The sequence below is a fragment of the Balaenoptera physalus genome (assembly GCF_965194825.1).
Source record: "Balaenoptera physalus genome assembly, chromosome: 4".
Taxonomy (NCBI): Eukaryota; Metazoa; Chordata; class Mammalia; order Artiodactyla; family Balaenopteridae; genus Balaenoptera; species Balaenoptera physalus.
The window spans coordinates 138,839,203-138,859,372 of NC_138891.1; the positions used below are offsets into that span (position 1 = coordinate 138,839,203).

The following is a 20,170-nucleotide window of genomic DNA, read 5'->3' on the forward strand; positions in this document are numbered from 1 at the left end:
CTTTTTTTAAAATAAATTTATTTATTTTTATTTTTGGCTGCATTGGGTCTTCATTGCTGCGCAAGGGCTTTCTCTGGTTGTGGTGCGCGGGCTTCTCGTTGCGGTGGCTCCTCTTGTTGCGGAGCACGGGCTCTAGGCGTGCGGGCTTCAGTAGCTGCAGCATGTGGGCTCAGTAGTTGCGGCATGCGGGCTCAGTAGTTGTGGCTCGCGGGCTCTAGAGCGCAGGCTTAGTAGTTGCGGTGCACGGGCTTAGTTGCTCCATGGCATGTGGGATCTTCCCGGACCAGGGCTTGAACCCGTGTCCCCTGCATTGGCAGGCGGATTCTTAACCACTGCGCCACCAGGGAAGTCCCACCAGCAATAAAAAATTGACTCAAATTTAATTTAGTGTTAAAGGTTGCAGATGCTTAAGTGTCCTGATAGAAGTGAAACTGTGGTGAATGGGTGTGGGTTTGGCGGTGGGAGCATGGAGAAGAGAAGCAGGAGGGAGGAAGGAGTTGGTTGTATAGGTGGAAGTGTAAGTTTGGGCAGAGTCAAGATTGCAATCTCTCACCCCAATAGGGACACTCTTCGCCACTTCCTTCAAAACAATCAAGTTGAATGTGGACTTTAACTGAATTACTAATTTTGAAAAAGTCGGCACTCTAAAAGAACTTTTGATAGGCATGGTAACTTCTGATACCATGAGAATCAGTCTGAAGTAAGTTATTTGCCTACTTTTTGCCTAATTTATCTTAAGTTTAGTCCGGCTTCTTTCATGGCCTGTGCTAATTTGAATGGTTGCCTTAGTATATCAAGGTTCTAATAACTGTAGGAGGGAAACATTTGTTGGAAAAACTCAAGTGTCTTTTCTCCAGTCACACAGGATAGAGACCAGTATTTATAACGGGGTTGTTTTTCCTTTTTTTTTCTTTTGATTTGTACTAAAAGATTAAAAACATTTTTTTTATTGGAGTATAGTTGATTTAAAATGTGTTAGTTTCAGGTGTACAGCAAAGTGAATCAGTTAGACATATACATACATCCCCTCTTTTTTTAGATTCTTCACACCTGTAAGGTTGTATCTGCAGCCATTGTACTTATGAACGGTTTAAGCTTAAGAAAAAATTGATATGAACATTATCCTAAGATTGCAAAAACAAGCTTAGAAATAAATCCATAAACTGGTGACTAAGAGTAAAATAATATCTATAATATCCTTTTTACCATAATATTAAATGCCGTTTTACTAGGCTTGGTACAAAATATAATTTCAGACAGTGGCCGTCTACTAATTACACAGTAGCCAGCACAGCAGGGCTACTAGCATACCTAGGTTTTAATGCCTGGGGAGCACCACCTCGCAATATTTAGTCAGGCAGAAGGTCTAGATAAAACAAAGATAAACCAAGGCCAGAATATTAATAAATTGTGGGCGGATCTAGAATCTGGAAACTGAGACGGTACATGAAAAAGAAAATCAGGGAGTTGGACAAAGATACAGTAACAGCTTAAGACGATTAATTTTCGGGGAATTCCGACGGGGAAGGAAGGCTGTGCCCGGAAAGGCGGGAGGGGGGTTGAAATCCGTGGGAATGCCTGGGAGAGCCTGCACAGTCTAAAGTTTTTATGATGGCTCCGTCCATAATTTCTGTACGCTTGCATTGGCCACCTCAAAGACCGAGCGACAGGATTTAATCAAGGTGTCAGCCGCAGGGGCATCCTGAATGCGGGCGAAGCGTCCGGAATTCCTGAGATGTCTGAAACGCGGAGGCGGCCTCTTCCCCACCCCCCGCCGCAGCCTCCGTGGGCATTTTCCGGCGAGGGGGGCACGCGAGCCCTTCGAAGAACAGCTTAAACACGCGGACGTGCGCGGCTGGCGCGCTCCCCGGGGATGAAGGTGAGAGCCCCCGGCCCGGGCGCGCGGGGGGTGGGTTCCCCGGGTCCCCGCGCGGCCTCAGAGTCCGGCTCCCCTCCCCCCGGGGCGGGCGGGGCTGCGGGCGCACGACGCGGAAGCTCTGGGCTCCGAGGGCGGTGGCGCGGGGGCCGCGCGCGCTCTGCGGGCCGCAGTCGGCGCGGGCGCGGCGGGCGCGGCGGGAGCGGGGCGGGGCGCGGCCGGGCGGCCGGGGAAGAGGCGGGCGCTCGCGCACAGGCCGGGCCGCCGCCTCGCCCCCCTTCCTCTTCCCCTTCCCTACCTCGGCCCGGCCATCCCCCTCTTCTCCCCTCCCCCGAGCGAATCACGCGCCCTCCTCTGACACTCGTAGCGGGCCCGAACTCCGAATTTATCCTTCACGTGACCTGAGGGGGTTGGGTGGTTGGTTGGGGACGGAGGGGGAGAGGGAAAGGAGGGAACGGAATCTGCCGTTGCCCGAGCAACAGGCCCCGCCCGCCGGCTTGGGGCCGGGGGGCGGGAGGAGGACGTCAGCACGTCAGCCGGGGTTTTGCGTTTTGATTGACAGTTGCTATAGCGACTGGGTCGGTCCGTCGCCATTTTGTTGGTTGGTTTTTTTTTAAACCCTTTCGCTTCCCGCCCGAATAATAATAAAAAGCCCCATTGGAGTGAGGCGGGGGTGGCGGCGGCAAGAGCGGCGGGGGGATCCGGGGAGACTGCTGCCGTCGCTGCTGCTGATCGCGGCCCGGGACGGGCTCAGGGAGCGGACACCCCGAGCGGGGGGTGCGGGCGCCGCCGCCGCCGCCGCTTCTGCTGCTGTTCCTGCTGCTGCTGTTGGTGCCGCTGCCGCCGCCGGCGAGCGGGCGGGACCGGTGTGAGTGTGAGAGAGTGTGTGTGTGCGTGAGCGTGTGCGAGGACGAGTGTGCGTGCGTGTGTGTGTGTGAGTGTGTGTGAGTGTCTGTCTGTCTGTGCGGGGACTCGGGGGCGGGCGGTTCGGGCTCTCCTGGCGGAGGAGCCGCCGCCGCCGCCGCCGCCGCCGCTCGGGCCCCGGCGCTTCTCGCTGCGCAGGTTTGGAGCGCGCGCCATTTTGTGAAATTTACAAAATCCTCCTCGGGAAGAAGCCACCGGCAGCGACCGCGACTCGGCGCCCGGCCTCGCCGCCGCCGCCGCCCTCCGCGCCGGGCCGGGCCTCGCGGCCCCGCCGCTGGGAGTCGGGGTCCGGGGACTGCGGTATTTGCCGGGGAGGGGGCTGTCGCCTCCCCGGCCCCGGGCGCCGCTGGAACCGCGAGCCGGAGAGAGACTGAGGAGGCTGCGGCTCGGCCGCGGAGCCGGGAGCGCCGGGGGCGGAGAGAGGAGGCCGGGGCGGCGCTGGCTGCGGAGGCCGCGGCGAGAGCGCAGCGGCGAGAGCCCGAGGCAGAGACTCACCGGAGGGAACGGCGCGAGCGCCCCGCCATCGTCCCGGTGAGTGTCCGGCCTGGCCCGGCCGCGGCCCCGGCCCCGCCCGGCCCGGCCCGGCGCCCGGCTCCCCCCGCGGCCTGCAGCCCGGCCCGTGCCGAGGCCGGCCGGGCGGAGGGAGGGACCTGCCATTTTAGGAGGAGGCGCCGCGGCCCGGGGCCGGCCGCCGGGGGAGGGAGCCCGACAGGCCCGGTCCCGGAGGAGAGGCGGGTGCGAGCGGAGGGAAAGTTGCGGAGGGTGGGAGATGGGGCCGCGGCCTCCCGGGAGCCGGGGCTTGGGGGCCGGAGAAAGCGCCAGACCTTCACTGGTCGCCCGAGCGAAGGGGAGGAGGTTGTCTTCCTCCTCCTCCTCCTCTTCCTCCTCATCCTCTTCCCCCAGCTCCTCCCTCGTCCCTCCTCTTGGTCCCCACCAGTGTGGGAACGGCCGGGGTTCTCCGCAAGGACAATGCGCGGGTTAAGAAAATGGGGCTGGCTGCCGGGCTAGGCGCCGGGGAAGGTCGCTAGCCCGGTCCCCGCGCGGCCCTTTGGGGTGTGTGCTGGAGCCAGGGCACTCGGCATGCTCCGAAGTTGTGCAGTGAGTGCAAGTGAGCCCGGCCACTCGAGGTGGATTGATGACCTGTTTAGCAGCTGGAGGAATTGGTGGCTGAGGATGCGTAAATTATAATTGATACCTGGGTATTGCAACGAAACTTCACAAGTCTGTTAATAGGCAGAGATCCACTCTCGCTTAGAGCCACCGGAGCTGCTGAATAGCTTCACACTTAGCGAAAGGCCCCTCCCTGGTCCGAAATAGTTAAAAATGGCAGAATTAGTGAGTGAGTGACTCTGATCACTTCTCTGTGCCTGTCGTCCAACCCTTGGATGATGTGAATCTTGTAATCTAGGTGCAGTACTTGAATGCCAGCACCATTTGGTTCTCGAATTCCGCCCAAGTTGTCAGAATATACACCTTGTAACATTGTTTTCACGCTGATTTAAAGATTAGGACGAATAGTGCCAGGCACTTTTCTTCAGGGCCTTACGTGTATTAATTAAGTCGCTTATTCTCCCGGTAGGAACTGTTACCCATTTCACAGATGAGGAAATTGAGCGGTGACTCATCCAAGGTCATACAGCTGGGACCAGGAGTCTGTAGCCAGCCTGGGCTCTTAATCACTAGGGTATAACTCATTATTATAAATATTGGCAGATTTTGGAGCGATCTGTGTGTAATGACTCAGGGTTCTAACCTAGAGCTTCTGTCCGCGTATAGTGTTTTGCATGGAATTAACTTTGTAGTTTGCGGAAGAGGAAAGGAAAGATTGAGGTGAGGGCCTCTGAATGAAACTAACTTGTCAGCTTCTCCCCTGCTCCCAAGCAAACTACATAGACAATTTTTGAATGGAAGGAATTAAAAAATATTCTTCAGTGCGTTTTGTTCACACTTAAATTTAATTATAGTCATGTAAGTATTGATGAGTCATAAGAAAGTTTTGTGCAAAGTTATTTTTAGTTATTTTTTATCTTTGAATACTTAAGGTTTTCTCTGTGATCCCTTACACTTTACATATACAAAGTATTTAAGAGTGGATATATTTAATATTTTGATTTTGGGGGCGTTTTCGTAATTCAGTGGAATTATCTTTAGCTTTTGTTTTGTAAACTTCTCATATCTTGATTAGTTACGAGAATATTTTTTTCAGCTAGAGTGTAAATGTGGAAAGAGAATTAAAATTTCAGGTGCTAAGATTTTAAATGGAAGAAGATAGTTTCAAAGAGACTGCAGTTATGAAAAAAGTTCACTCAGTTATATTAAGATTTTTAGTATACATATGACTTACACTTAAAGTACCCCAGTGCTTTTGGAGGATTTGCCTTGGAATAACAGTGATGTTTATGGTGGCTGTCCAAATTCATTTAGACATCAAACCTTGCCAAAAAGTTGAGTCCTGTCAATGTCTACAGCAAGTTGTAATGTAAAACTGAGTATAAAAAGTTCATAAGAAGCGTAAGCTCAGAAGTTATTTATCCTGGAAGGAAGGGTCACTCCTGTGTCTGTAAGGTGAAGACTCACTCCTTTGAAATCTAAAAAAGATTATGGATTTGAATAGAATTAAGTGAGTGGATGGTCCTTATTGGTAGGGGTGGGAGATGGACTAAGTGATCTAGTGAGATCTTTGTTTTTGTTTGGAATATGGAATTTAGGTTTAAGATCGTTTCTTACATTTCTTTTAAAGACTTTTTGGTGGGACTTAATGGAAACTTAACAAACATACATAGTTACTGTGTCCTGGGGATTCAAAAATTGAGTTAATCCAGCCTCTTTTAAGGGCACTAACATTCAAAACAAATGAAGATGTTTCATTGTAATGCAGTGTCTTGTTTGGGAATGTAGATGTTAAAGAAAAACCTGGCTTAGAATTTTTTCCTCCTCTAGAATATTGTCTGATGTCTGCCCCTTAGTTTGATTTATGCAGATTTTTTTGTGTGTATGACTTAGACATGTTGCCGTGGGGAGTGTGGTAAGTGCAACAACTGGTATTTAAAGAATTTACATAGGTTTTTGTAGAGCTACAAATCCCCGTGAAACCACATTTAAGATAACTTGTTATAATACGTGGTGAGAGTGACCTTTGGCATATGTTTTGTTTTGAAACTATACAAAGAAAGAAGATGCTAATTTGTATTGAATCTTGGGTACTACTTGGAAACAAAACAAAAAAAAGCTTAGAAGTTTAGAATGCCCAGGGATATTTTCACATGCATGTTTATGCTTGGCAACTATCTAGTCATGGGGAGAAAACTTGAATAGAAGTAACTTTATTATGAGTGAGAAGGGAATTAATTGCCTTCTACATGATCTAAAAATAAGCTTAATAGAAGAGGGGGCTTCATTTGTGGCTTTATTTGTGGTAAGGTGTGTGTCAAATTTTCTTTGCTTTAACATTCACTTTTCTCTTGTCTCAAAGAACTTTCACATTTCCTACACGCCCACCCCCACCCGCAAGCAGTTTCTCTTTTTATCCCCCCACCGAGAAAAACTTTATCTAAATCCAGCAGAACCCCAAAACTTCCAGAGTCTTTATAAAGAACTTGATTTTTCTCTCCCAGAATTTTAGTAGTCTTAGAATTTTGTTGTATTACTAACAGTAATTTAAACTGTGAGCTAAGAATCACTATTTTCTGTTGAGTTTTTTTGGTGGTTTTACCTCCAGATACTTGTGTGTATTTTCTGCTTAGAAGTAAAGATATTACTTGAAACTATTAAACATGATCACCTGAAACTTGACACTTAACACACTTTGCCCTGTAAAGTGAAATGCGTGACTTTGTTACTTTTGTGTGAGCACCTTACGTGTATACATAGTGGTTATGCTTTTTGAAAGACTTATTACCATATATCATTTTGACAATGGGCAATGTTTTGATGGCTAGAGAAATTACAGTAATTCATAACCCAAGGCGTGCACAGTTTTGGATTAAAAATTTTGGGGGAGGAGGTTAAAATTTGTGGTTAATTACTTGGAAAAATCATCAAATTATTTTAAACTACCTAAAATTTCTCCCCAGTTGCCTCTAAATAAAGAAATCATTTGAAATCTTGTCTTATGTCAATGCTATAATGTTAAGCTAGAGCTGTGGAGTTTACCATTGGTTATGTGAAAGTGAAATGTTGACTTCACATGACTAAAGTAATTAATTTAAGGCTCATATTAGGCAATTAGAGACAAGTCTTGTTTCCTAACCTAGTGGCTACAGGCAGCCTTAGTTTCATTTTTTGGTATATGAAAACAAAATGACTTGGTAATATTGCATTGTATAAACCAGCTAAATGTTTTTAAAAAGTTATGGTTTTGCTTTGAAATCCTACTTCCAGAGTTGTATAACGAGTTAAAATTCTTTATTGGAGATAACTTGTGGTACATTGAACATCTAAGATAATGTGGTTCCTTGTAGGCATACTTTTTGCTAATACAGAACCATTTTGTCTTTTCAGCAATTGATTCTTCTCCCAGAGCTATGTATCCTCTCCTCTAGAAGGTGACTTTTAAAAGTTTGTAATACTGTTAAAGTTTTGTTTGTTTGATGGACATGTGCCCATATCTGATATATAGTGCATAATAGTTTAAAATGTATCTTTACTCTTGATGAATTATTTTTAGTTTTATCTCACCATAATTGAATTGCTTGTTCAAATTGATTTTGTGGAGAGGGGCTTAGTGAACTGGTTTAACATGGAATGAAACTGGTTTCAGCATCACCTCTATTTTAAATAACATACCTGTTCATTAAATAATCCCATTATTTCTCTAAGTATATAAAATTTCGACTGGAAAGAGTTTATTATTTTTTTAAGTTTCATGGATATTTGTGGTTAAGGTTGGCATTTTAGCACATGCATTTGGGTAAGAAGATGCTGAAATTGTGACATCTATCCACAATCTGCTTGATAGCAAGTTAGAGATAGCAGTTGAAGAAGCATAACTGTGGAGAGAGTATTGGCCTGTGAGGTGGTGCCAGGCAGAGCCTCCTGAGTCAGGCAGGTCTGGAATCTCAGGTCCTGCCACTCACTGGCAGTGTGGACTTAAGGCACAGTGATTTTGCTAAGTATCAGTTTCTTCATCTGTAAAATGGGGTTGATGGTACTTACCATGGGGTTCTTGTGAAGACTGAGATGGCACACATACATTTTTTAATAGCTTTCTCCCTCTTTTCCTCTTCTTCATTGATACTCATCCTTATGGTCTCAGCATAAATGCTACTTCTTCAGAGGCCTTCCTCTAATCCCCAGTCTAAGTAAGATTCCTTGGCCATGCATTCTTACAGACTCTGCTTTTTTTGACAGCCATTACTAAAAGTTGCTATACAGTTATTCATATGTACGCATAAGTACACTTACTCATTTACTGTCTGTCTCTCCCTCTCTCCACTAACCTGTAAGGTCCATCTGGACAGGAATAATTCTGTAACTCCAGTGCCTGGCACATAACAGGTGTAGCTAAATGTACATGTACATGGGACGATGGAATGAGGAACCTGTGTGCCAAATCCTGCCTGAGCACCACTCCTTAGTTGTGCAAGCTTGGGCAAAGTAGCTTCCGAGCTTTAGGGTCCTGTGTCCAAAGGTGCAGAGCACCCGCTGCCTTGCCCAGGATTTTGAGAATGTGAAATGAGGTACTGTAATGCGGTGTTCTGCAAAAAGTGTAAAATGTTATATAAATGTAAGTTGGTACAGTAGCAATAATTTCAGTAGTGAGATTACCCAAGAATTTATAATTAGAGTTTCAGCCTTACTGAGTTGGTAAGTAGCTGTTTTGTAATATTTATTAGTAACTTAATCTTTCTATATGCATTAGTTAGAGCACAAGATTGGACCTATGTTCGGACTAAATACAGTGGCTTAAACAAGGAGTTTACTTCTCTCTCATGTAAGTAGTCTAAGGCTGATGTGGTGGCTCCAAGATACAGGGGAGCTTGGTTCCTTCTGACTTGTTTTCCTGTGCTTAAGGGGGCACCATTTCCTATACAGTTGAGGACAGCTCCTCTCCACATGCACAGTCCAGGAACAGGATGTGGGGAGAGAACATCCCCTCTTTAAAGACAGACCTGGAAGTTGCATATGGGACTTTTGTTCACACCCATTGGTCAGAACTTAGGTGGCCGCATGTAGCAGCAAAGGAGGCTGGGATATGTGGTCTTCAGTAGGTGGCTGTTTGGCTGAAAATCTGTTTCTACTGAAAGAAGAGAATGGGGGGGGGGATTATGAAACATTGCCTGTCACACTTTCAAATGTTTTGGGAGAAACTTACAGAAATGAACTTTGAAAAAACAACTTATTGCACTAATTAATAAGTTTATATTCCATATTTGCTCATTACTCTTTTGAACTATGGTGTACAAATTGAAATAGACCATCAGTACATAGTATATAGAATATACACATGTGTAGTCAGATTACAAAAATTGTAACTACTAGTAGTGAAGGAATTTTGGGTCACGTTATTTTACTGACGGTATTTTCTGATAGAAACATGATTCTTGATTGCTGTGACTATTGCAGTAAACAGTATTTGAAATCTAAGCTCTTGGATTTAGTTTTAGCAGTCCCCTTGACCGTTTTGTGTGTATTTGTGCTCACATCCTCAGCAAGCAATACTAGGATATTGTGATTTAGTATCGCAATATCTTGTTAGGTTTTCAGTAAATGTTTGAATCACTGAAGTTGCAAGGAGGATGATAGCAGTGATATTTAAACATTTACTGTCCAGTATCTTCCTCTTTATTTCATGGGTTTGACGAAAGAGGAAGGTCTAGGATTCTTTGAACTAGCGTATAATTAGGTCAAGTAGAGACCTGAGGAACTAATGGGTCTCAAACAGTTTTCAGGATAACTTGTCAAAGTTGTGGGATTCCCAAGCTCCGATACTTCTTTTTCTGTAGGTATGGGTGACACTCTAGAATCCCCTTTCTTAATTTGGACTCCGGGTAATCCTGATGCAGTAGAAACATTTTGAGAAACATTGACATAGTTCGTCTCTCATTTTAGAGAAGGAAAGGGATGCAGAGAAAATAAATGACTAACCAGTGCCTCAGAATAAGCAGGTCTGGGGGACTAGCACATGTTTTCCTGACTCTTGGTTCTTTGTTCTTTCTACAGAAGAGGGGACAGAGAATAGAGTACAACTGCATTTTTGATTTTATAGGAAGATCTGTTGTTTTCAAATATGTTGCTATTTATCTGTGAGCTCATTGGTAGTGAATGGTTGGCTTACTTACCTGTCTTCTTAGCCTCTTAGAAGAATAGCCTGAGTTGGTCAAATAAGTATTTAAAGGTGGGAAGTTGAGGTTTTAAATCAGGTATAGTTAGTGTCGGTGCTGTAGTGGGTAGGGTAGTGTATCTCCAGCGTTAGGGTAGATGACAGGTAGGTTTTGACCTAGCATGTTTAGAAGGAACAAAGGGAGGTCATGTCCTCAAATTATTACTTTCCTTTTCTTCTGGTTTGCTTGCAGTTCTCACTGTTGAATTCATTCCTTTAGATTAAGGTAAGAGCTGGATTCCCTAATTTAAAGTGGAAATATTCCCAGAGGAATATCCTTTATCTGTTATCAGGTTAACACTTTATTTTTATCATTTAGCTGCCTGTCATTTTAAACATTGGAGAGTAGCACCTGCACTAATAAGAGAGCTTTTTGGGACGGGAAGGGAAGGGTAGGGCACATGTGCCCTTGCCCAAGAAAAATGAAGGGCATGTTTGAGAAATGTCTGCTTGTGGTGCAGTCCTGGAAGGGTTCATGGAGGCTCCTCTGGTGGCCGGAGGTTGGTAGCGTTAGACTGGCACTTGCTGGCCTTCTGTTGCTAAGAGTGTCCGTAATGGGACTGTGGATAATTTTGCTGAGGACCACTGGGCTTGATGGAATATGGAGTCATTGGAGTAGGAGTGTTCTCTTTTTCTTAGTGTTTTTTCATCTGTTTAGGGCTCCTATTTGAGCAGTCTTATATCAGACATAAAAGGTATCATTTTGATCTAGAGAATTTTAATTCTTAACAATCAACAAGTTATGTATTTTCACGATTAAAAAAAAAAAAGATCCAGCCCGGTAGAATGGTGTCACCCCCCACCCCCCTGTGCTCCATAAGTAATAGCTATTTAGTTTTTCCTACTAGAAATGTTCTATACATACAAATGTACAACTGTATATGTAAACATTTAGTATATACACGTCTGTTACAAAGCTGTATATTTAGTGCGATCCTGATTTTTTTTAGTGTGACATTGTGTGTGTGTGTGTGTGTGTATATCCACTCTGTGTACTTAAAATCAAAAGCAAATGGGATCGTGCACAGTTTTGCAACTTAAGCTTCTTGATAATCTTAGAAATATTCCCACATGAGGTGGTAGAGTTTCCCTGTTTTTTTAACGGATGGGAAATGTTCCATGTTATGGCTGCAGCACAATTGAGTCAGTCTCCATTAAAGAGCATTTAAATATTTTTTCCCTATTTTTGCTATTTTTAAACAATGCTGTAGTGTACATCCTTGTACATGTAACTTTCCTGTGAGCGTTAGCCAGAGAGTATATATTTATAAGGGAAATTGCTGGTTCACCAGGTATGTGCACATTTGAATATGTATTGCCAAATTGTTTTCCAAGAAGTAGCACCAATTCATACTTCATCAGCAGTGTCTGAGAGTGTATAGTTTTCCAAATCTCACCAACACTGGTGTTATCGAAGTTTTAAATCTTTGTCAATTTAATAGGTGAACAGTGAAGTCTAGTTGTTTGAATTTGCATTTCTTTATGAGTGAATTTGAGCATCTTACATTGTACTGTAAGTCTTGTACTTTAAATAACAAAGTATTCGTTCTTTGTGGTTTAGTTAAAATTGTTCTGTGATTTTCCTGTATTTATTTATTCTGTTGAATGAAAAACTGTTTTGATAAATTAATTGTAAATGCTTATAATTGTAAATGCTTGGATAAATTGTAAAAGGGGATTCTTGTTCCTCTTCAACTGAGGAAACATTTGCCTGTCCTCTGTATAAGATATGTGAATTACGGTGGTAGAAACTTTGACTACAAAAGTGAATAAGGTTTGGTGACCTGTGCTGTTAGTGTTGAGATTGTTGTGTGTATACAGGCAAAATTAGCACAGGTAAGACCATGGCTGCTAACAATTAGAGGTATTGCCATACAGAGAACTAACTAGAAGAACACGGGGAAGTCAGACAGATCTGGGGATTTGAGCATGCCTTGTGGAGGAGGAGGGATGGGAGCTTGGTCTCGAAGAATGGATGGGCTTTTTACAGTAGAACCTGGGGAAGTGACAGTCGGCTGGAAGAAGTCATATGGGCACCTGTGGTGGGTGTGCCTGGAGTATAAGAGCGTGTGTGTGTGTGTGTGTGTGTGTGTGTTATGTTGGGGGAGGGATAGGAACAGTTGCAGTGAGAAATGAGAGTTATGGGTCTTAAAAGGAATTTGAATTTGGGGCAGTTGAAGGTTTTTCATCAGGGCGATGATGGCAGATCCATGGGTTAGGGAGATGACAGCCTTTTGAAAGGCTCATTCTAGGTGTACAGGCATGAGGAATAAGAGAGGGAAAAACAAGACAGAGGGAGAACCAAGTTAGGAACATCTTGAGTTCTTAATTATTTAATTTTCAACAGAACAAAGTGAATATTTCTGGATTCAAATAGCAATGTGACCCAGGTTTTGGAGATAGAAAGGAGAGAATTCAGCTTTGGTGGCAGTATAGTAAAGGTCATAAGGAGTCGAATGACTGGCTTAATGGGACAGTTGAGAATATTTCCTAGTAAGGTCCTGAAGGAACTGTGGAAGAACAGAAGATAGAATTATTATTGTAGTTCAAACCTTCCATTAGTGACAGGTGGAAATAATTTATAGCACCATTAAAAATGAGCTAAAAAATGGGGCAGTGGGAGAAGGCAGTGTTAGAAGCTGTGATTCTGGAAAGGGCAAGGTTGTATCACAGTTCATGGTTTGAAAAGTATAGAGTAGTTAAACATGTGAGAGTTTAATTTATTCTGAGTGTCTTAGTATTTTCCTGAAAAATACCATATTTATTGTTTATGTTCACATATGTTGTTATTGGGAGACCAATCATCTAAAAAGCATTTATCTTGTGAGGCAGATAGAGCTATTTATTGAGTACCTACTAGTGCCAAACATGGCACTAGGGCCTGGGAATCAATGCTGAAATAAAACCCTCGCCGTATGTGCCATCATGGAAGTTAGTTGTAGCGGGGGATCTTAAATAGCCTGCTCCTAATCCAGAGTAGGCTTAAGGACGCAGTCTAGAGTACACGTGAATTTTCATTAAAGGGAACACAGTCTATGAAATTGAGTAATGTTTGATGTTGCTTTTTGAAGGTCAAAATTTTTGTCTCCTTTTAAGAGTCCCTTTGACAGTTAATTTTAGGTTAAAGTTTATTTGGATATAAGTAGGACTGCTGTCTCTAAGACAAATACTGTCTGCTGAAAAATTTGTTCTGATTTGATCGTTTCCCCTTGAAAAAGAACAGCTGTCATCACAGTGGTGTGTTTTACTTCACCTTTACATCAAACACATTTATTTTTGAGAGACATTACTATGGTACAAAAGACTGTTTCATTAAAGTTTTCCAAAAGAGCAATGGTAAGAAAATTATTAGGATCTCAGCATATTTTGCCATCTAATTTCAATTTTTGAATTTCCCTGTAGTGGTTCTGTGGTACAGTTCAAAATGTCAGTAATGCTAGGTAAATTTACCTAAGAATTGGCCTGAAGGCCCACAGCTACTCAGCAGTACTGGAGTCAGCTCTGCAAAGGGAGGAAATTGAAGACAGAAGTCTTAGGATTCATGGGAGATGTTTGGAAGAAGGCTGTTTGCTGAATAAGATAAAGATACGGACATGTGAAGTAAAGGATGTGGGCATATAGGGAAGGTCAAGGAATAAAATTCAATAGAATGGATAGAAATGGAGAGACTTGAACAAATGGATGAACAGGAATTCTCAGTTCTTTAAAAAAAAAAAAAAACCTCTTTAATGACTTATTGTGACTTCTAGGGGAAAGACTAGACTAGTCATAGCGCTCCCTACCTGGATGATCTGGCTCCAGCTGACTTAAGCCGTCTCATCTTCCATGTCTTTGCATGTCTGCTTCCTGGGCCAGCCATCATCCCTTCTTTCTTTTAGTTAACTTCTTTTCCTCCTTCATTTTCAGTTCAGATATTACTTTGTCAGGGAAAGCAGACCCCTGTCCTAGTCACCTCTTCTTTTTTAATGTCTCATGTCTCCCTGTACTTTCCTTTCACAATGCTTATCACAGGTGGTAATTTTTTTAGTGCTTGTTTTATTAATACCCTCCAGAGAGCAGGAGCAGTGGTGTTTTGCTCCCCCTTGCATTCTAAGAGATCGGCAAGTGTTTGGCATGTGGTGAGTACCAAGTAAACATTTGTTGAATGCATCAGTGAACTACGTTTTGGTCTTTACTAGTTGGTCTCAAGGACCAAATGATTACATAAGGGGAATGTACATTTGGAGTAAGAGTTAGACAGGGAATATGGGAGCCTTGAAGAAGAAGAAAAAGGTGAATCCTGTCTTTTTAAAGATAAGCTTGGAAAACTCTATGTAGCCAGTAAAAAGACAAAGTTATTTACTCATGGATTAATTTAATAAGTGCATATGAAATACCTACTAGTTGTTAGAAGTTCAGTGTTGGTATTACGGAGTTGAAAGATTGTGCCTTCTCTGTTAAAGGAGTACATAATTTTATTAGTTTATTGAAATAGATACAGTTCTTAGTTTCATTTGGAATGGTTTTAAATTGTGGAGGGAATCAGGCTGGATGTTCTTTATGATTTTTAGCCAACAAAGTGAGTTTCATTCAACAATTATATCTGGAATGTCAATCCAGCATTTGCAGTAGCTCTCGGGTTCACATTTAAAATAAGCTCTAGCTTTGGCGTCATTTAAAAAGTGATAGAAGGGACTTCCCTGGTGGCGCAGTGGTTAAGAATCCACCTGCCAGTGCAGTGGACATGGGTTCGATCCCTGATCCGGGAAGGTCCCACGTGCCGCAGAGCACCTAAGCCCGTGTGCCACAACTACTGAGCCTGCGTTCTAGAGCCCACAAGCCACAACTACTGAGCCCATGTGCCACAACTACTGAGGCTTCATGCTCTGCAACAAGAGAAGCCGCCGCAATGAGAAGCCCGTGCGCCGCAATGAAGAGTAGCCCCCGCTCGCCACAACTAGAGAAAGCCCGTGCACAGCAATGAAGACCCAATGCAGCCCAAAAAAAAAAAAAAAAAAAAAATGAAGAAAGTGGTTTGGATGCGTTTTGGCGTTACTTTTTCTTCACATTTGGACAACAGAACAAGAAGAATGATTGAGGGAAAGTTCGTTGTACGGATGGATTTTCAAAAGAATTGAGTCTTGTAGTTAGAAAATTACTGAAGCTTTTGATCTTGTCAGGTGAATGATCTTTTTAAAAGCTTAAAAGGGACTTGTTTTAAAGTAGTTCTGAAACCTTTCTCAGGGACTAGTTTCTGTAGTAAATATTCAGAAAAGCAAATATTCAGATTTCATTTTTTGGCTCTTTGCCTGGCCCCTTGCCAGGCCCTTGGGACGTAGTCGTGAGTTAGGTGGACATACGTGGTCCCGTTCATGGCCATGAAGCCCTTCAGTGTGGTTGGAGTTCGCTGTAGAGAACCCTAAAGGAGATGTGGCTTGATGCTTCCATCATCCAGCTGTCCATTTGTCCATCTGTTTTATGTATTCCTTGAACTTAGTTCTGGTGGCAACATGTTAGACTACTTTATTGTTGCTTCATCTCTGATAACAAAGGGGCTAAGGGGGATAACATTTATAATACCAATGTAAAATACAAACTGGGATCTTCAGCTTGTTGGCATTGGCAGATTCTTTTTAAAAAAGAGATGTTCATGTAAATCAGTGAGTTTCTCTTGTTAAAAAATAAACTAATAATGGTAACATTATTAAATAATGCTAATATTGATTGCCTGCTATGGGCCAGACTCTACATATTCATTATTAGTTATTTTAATATTATCAGCAGCCCTAGAAGGTGGTGGATAGTATCTGTTCATAAGTTAGAAAACTGAGATGCAGGGAAGTAAATTTGCTTAAGGTTAATCATAGTAGATTGCTTATGCTGCTTCCAGATAATAAAAAACCCAGTGAACAGTTACAGGCCCTAAAGTTAAACATTCAGATAGAAAAGAAAAAGGAACATAGAGCTTCTATAACCCATTAATTGAAGAAATAGATAAAAGTTCTGGTATGCTGGGATTGATGCTTTGTGCTACTGGTTCATTAGTCTTTCAGATAATTAACCAGAACATCTAATAGCTTTCTATGTTTGGGGAATTCTTTACCTTAAGAATCTTGGTGGGAGGTAGGTGTCTTCCATTATGAAAGCGAGTTGCTCACTTTCTCTGCATTTTTTGGGGTTAGGATGCAATCATATGACCTGGGACCTCCATTCCCCTACCTCAGAAGCCAGTGATTTGCAGAAGCAGGCACTTTGCAAAGTCTGTGTTCTGCAGTGCAAGGGGGATGGCAGCTGCGGCTCTTCTGGAGGCAGTCAGTGACAGATCCAGTTGTAGCATTTAGTTCCAGGGTCAGTGGTATCTCTACAAATCACAGGGACCGAATCCTGTGTTGTCTCCACTGGACCAGATCTGTGGTTTGAATTTTCGGTGTTCTTGGTTATGTAGCCTTCCAGCCTGGCCCTCCTGGGGTTTTCTGTGAGTTGCCTAATACATTTTAATAACTTCCTTTACAGTTTCAACAAAGCTAGAGTTAGTTTCTTTTGTTTGCAACTAAAAACCTTTACTCAGATGTTGGTAATTACGACAATAGACAATTCTAAGGAACTCTCTATGGTCAGGGTTATCTGTATCTAGATTAGAATTTACTAAGTAGAAGAGTTCACAATATATATTAAGTGAAATGCTCGTAAAACACTTTGCTTATTGATTTAATGCATTTGCTGAATTTGAGTGCCTTTTCTAGGCCAGGATCTGTTCTAGGTGTTGGAGATACAGGAGTGACAGTGTAGGTAAGATCCCTGTACTCACAGAGCTTACGTTCTATTGTGAAATGTAGAATAAGCAAGAAAGCAAGTAACATAATTGACCAAGAGTGATACATATCATGTACATATCATGATAAAAATAAAGACAGGATAATGTGATAATGATGTGTGTGTGTATGTTTAGGAGTTGTATCTTATAAAACATTTACTTTAAAATTGTTGTCAGGAGTCATGACTTCTGTTTTTGACTGTGGGGCAGTAACATTCTGAATTTACCCTCCCGCCATAAACAGCTAGGAAACTGGACAAAATACATGGAACAACTGTTTTCAGATATTAAACAATAGGCAGTGCAGAACCACATTCCCTAACAGATGGGAAACAAACGAGGTCCTGTGATGGTGCAGCTTTCTGCCTGGAGGCAGATCTCAGTGCGGGGAAGGAGATCCCCAAAAAAGCCAGTGAGTTGAGGAAAGAAAGATTGGGGTTGGGGGAGGCCAGAATGGTTCTGATTTGAGGAGCAGAGTTCTGGAAAGAAGGGACTTATGCTGAGAGTTATGCAGAGAAAGAGTTCCATAAATCTTCTTAGTGGTCCCCTTAAATGTTGACTGAATGCCAATCTGTGGTGCATGTGTAGGGTACAGTTTCATGAAGGAAACATTTCTGGGGAAGGAATCCACTGGGAAGCTCTAAGCAGAACAATTTTCTGAGCTCACCCAGGGCTGGAAAATATTTGAGTACTTTATAGCCAAAGTAGAAAGATCTCATTATATGCTGTGTTGATTGAGAATCCAAAAGGGTCATGTCTTAATGGGGCTAAACTAGTCCTAAAATAAAGGTTACTCTAGATATGTTTGAAAAAAATCTTAGAAACACGCCTTAAAAGGGGCAAACTACAATTGACACTTGAACAACACGGTTTGAACTGTGCAGGTCCACTTAATACGTGGATTTTTTTCAGGACTCCAGTACTACATGATGTGCAGTTGGCTGAATCCATGGACGCAGAACTGCAGATATGGATGACTGGCTGTGAATTTATACTTGGAGATTTGACTGTGTGGGGGGGGTCAGCACCTCTAACCCCTCTGTTGTTCAAGGGTCACCTGTAATTTGAAAGTAATGTAATTGCCAGTCATTGCAAAGGCCAATAGTCTTTAAAGAAACGTAAAGAAACCCAACACTCAACAGTGTAAAATGTCTAGCATCCAATCAAAAATTACTAGACGTGTGAAGACGTAGTAGGTTAATGTGACTTATAATTAGGATATCAGTAAATTGAAACCAACCTAGAACTGACATGTTAGAATTAACAGGTAAGGACATGAAAGCAGTTACTGTATTCCATATGTTCAAAAAGTTAGAAATTATGAAAGGTATAAAAAGATCCAAATAAAACTTTTAGAGGTGAAAACTAATGTGTGGAATGAAAAATATACAGGATGGCATTAATGGCAGATTAGACATGGCAGAAGAGAAGATTAGTGAGTTTGAAGACAGAAGAGAAAACTCAGGAGAAACAGAAATGATAGAGACAATGGAATTAGCAGGCAAGGTTATTAAAAAATGGCTACAATAAAAGGCAGAGTCACATATCAAATCACTGTGTTGTACATCTAAAACTAATATTTTATGTCAGATGTATCTCAATAAAAAATACAAATAAAACACAGGGTCAGATTGTGGTTAATGTTGACATCTTGGTACATGAGTTTTGCTTAAAAAGAGCAATTGTGACTGCTACCTGAAGTTGGCTTGATGTGTAGTTAAGAGTAGTTGCAAATCATTATTTCAGCAAAGCACCAGGATATGGCGGAAAAACTTTATTGTGTAACAGTGTGTTTGTTATTTCTTGATATGTAACAATATTACCATAAAGTTAGAAACTTAAAAACAAGTACATTTATGGCCTCACAGTTTCTGTAGGTCAGATGTCTGAGCACAGCTTAGCTTAATTAGCTGGGTCTCAGAGGGCTCTGGTCAAGTTATTGATGGGGCTTTGGTCTCATCTAAGGTGTAACTGGGGAAGGTCTCCTCTAAGCTCATATGATTGTTGGTAGAATTCAGTACCCTGTTCAGTGTTGGATTGAGGACCTCAGTTTCTTGCTACCTATTGGCAGACATCTGCCCTCAGTTCATTGCTGTGTGGTCCTTTCCAGCATGGCCACTACTTTCTCAAAGACAGTGAAGGAGTGAGTCTTCGCACTAGACAGATACACAGTCTCATGTATCATAACCACAGAAGTGACATCCCTTCACATTTCCTGTATTCTCTTGGTTAAAAGCAAGTCATAGGTCTTGGTTCAAAGGAAGGGTCTCTGTGGGAGGGCATGAACAGCAGGAGGCTGTGTTGTGGGAGCCGTCTTAGAGTCTGTCAATTACAGAGAGTAGAGTGTAGTGGTCAAGAAATGCTGTACATTTGATTGGATGCCGTACATTTTTGTACATCCCCTGGAGTCTGATCTAGATATCTGGCTTTGAATCCTAGCCCTGCCTTTTCCCAGCCATAAAAACTTCTCTGAGCCTCAGTTTCCCTGTGGGGATAATATACGCCTACTGTTTATAGCGTTGTGAAGAGTAATAGAATGCTTGTAAAGCACTTAGGACTCCATCCTACTAACTCCTAGTCATCTTCCCCATCCCAGTTGAGATGTCTGTGTTCAGGGAAACCTTCCCCGACTCCTTCCAGTCTAGGTTAGGTTTCAAAACACCTTGAACTTTTCCTTATCACTGCTTCACACTGTTCCACCTGAACTTGATACCTGTTCGGTTTATTTATTTTTGTATCTGTTTTCTTTAGACTGAGCTGCTTAAGAGCAGGAGTTGCATCTGCTTTGTTCACTGCTGTCTCTTCAGGGCCTAGCATAGAATCGTAGAAGGGCCTGGTGTATAGAAAACACCATAAATGTTTGCTGAATAACTGAAAGAATGAGGTTAAACTGCATGCACTGCTTCTTTGAAATGGCATTTTTAGTGTTACCATACTGTGTTTTTCCAAGTACTGGAGCAGTTAGTCTAAAAGATACTCCCTCTGTTTCTAGGATGGTCAGGATCTAGCATGGGAGACTGAGGCATAATAGTCTTAAAACTGTGATTGAAGAGGTTTGCAGAGTGGATGCTAAAAAGTGGTAAAAAAAAAAAAAAAAAAGCTGACAGTATGAGGATACAGTAGTAAAAATCAGTCCTTGTGGATTAGAAGTAGGGTACACAGTAGGGAGTTTCTCTTGCTGTAAATGTGCTCTGCGGATCACTCCATGGTGTGGTATGAAGGAAATAAGCTTGGAGAAAATTACCTTCTTGGAGAT

The 20,170-nt window shown here is 42.7% G+C and overlaps 1 protein-coding gene across 7 annotated transcripts in view; it reads left to right on the forward strand.

Moving 5' to 3' along the window:
• The first annotated feature begins 475 nt into the window (after positions 1-475).
• DYRK1A (dual specificity tyrosine phosphorylation regulated kinase 1A) overlaps positions 476-20,170 on the forward strand; it is a 143,852-nt gene continuing 124,157 nt past the window's right edge. For 3 of the 7 annotated variants that reach the window (XM_082458780.1, XM_082458771.1, XM_082458782.1), the window contains exons 1-2: positions 2,497-3,331; positions 7,301-7,344. The gene's annotated coding sequence lies outside the window, so the exon portion shown is untranslated. Of the gene's footprint in view, positions 1,880-2,496; positions 3,332-7,300; positions 7,345-20,170 lie in introns of those variants that run through there. The other 4 variants (XM_082458777.1, XM_082458781.1, XM_082458773.1 and 1 more) reach the window with 2 other exon arrangements.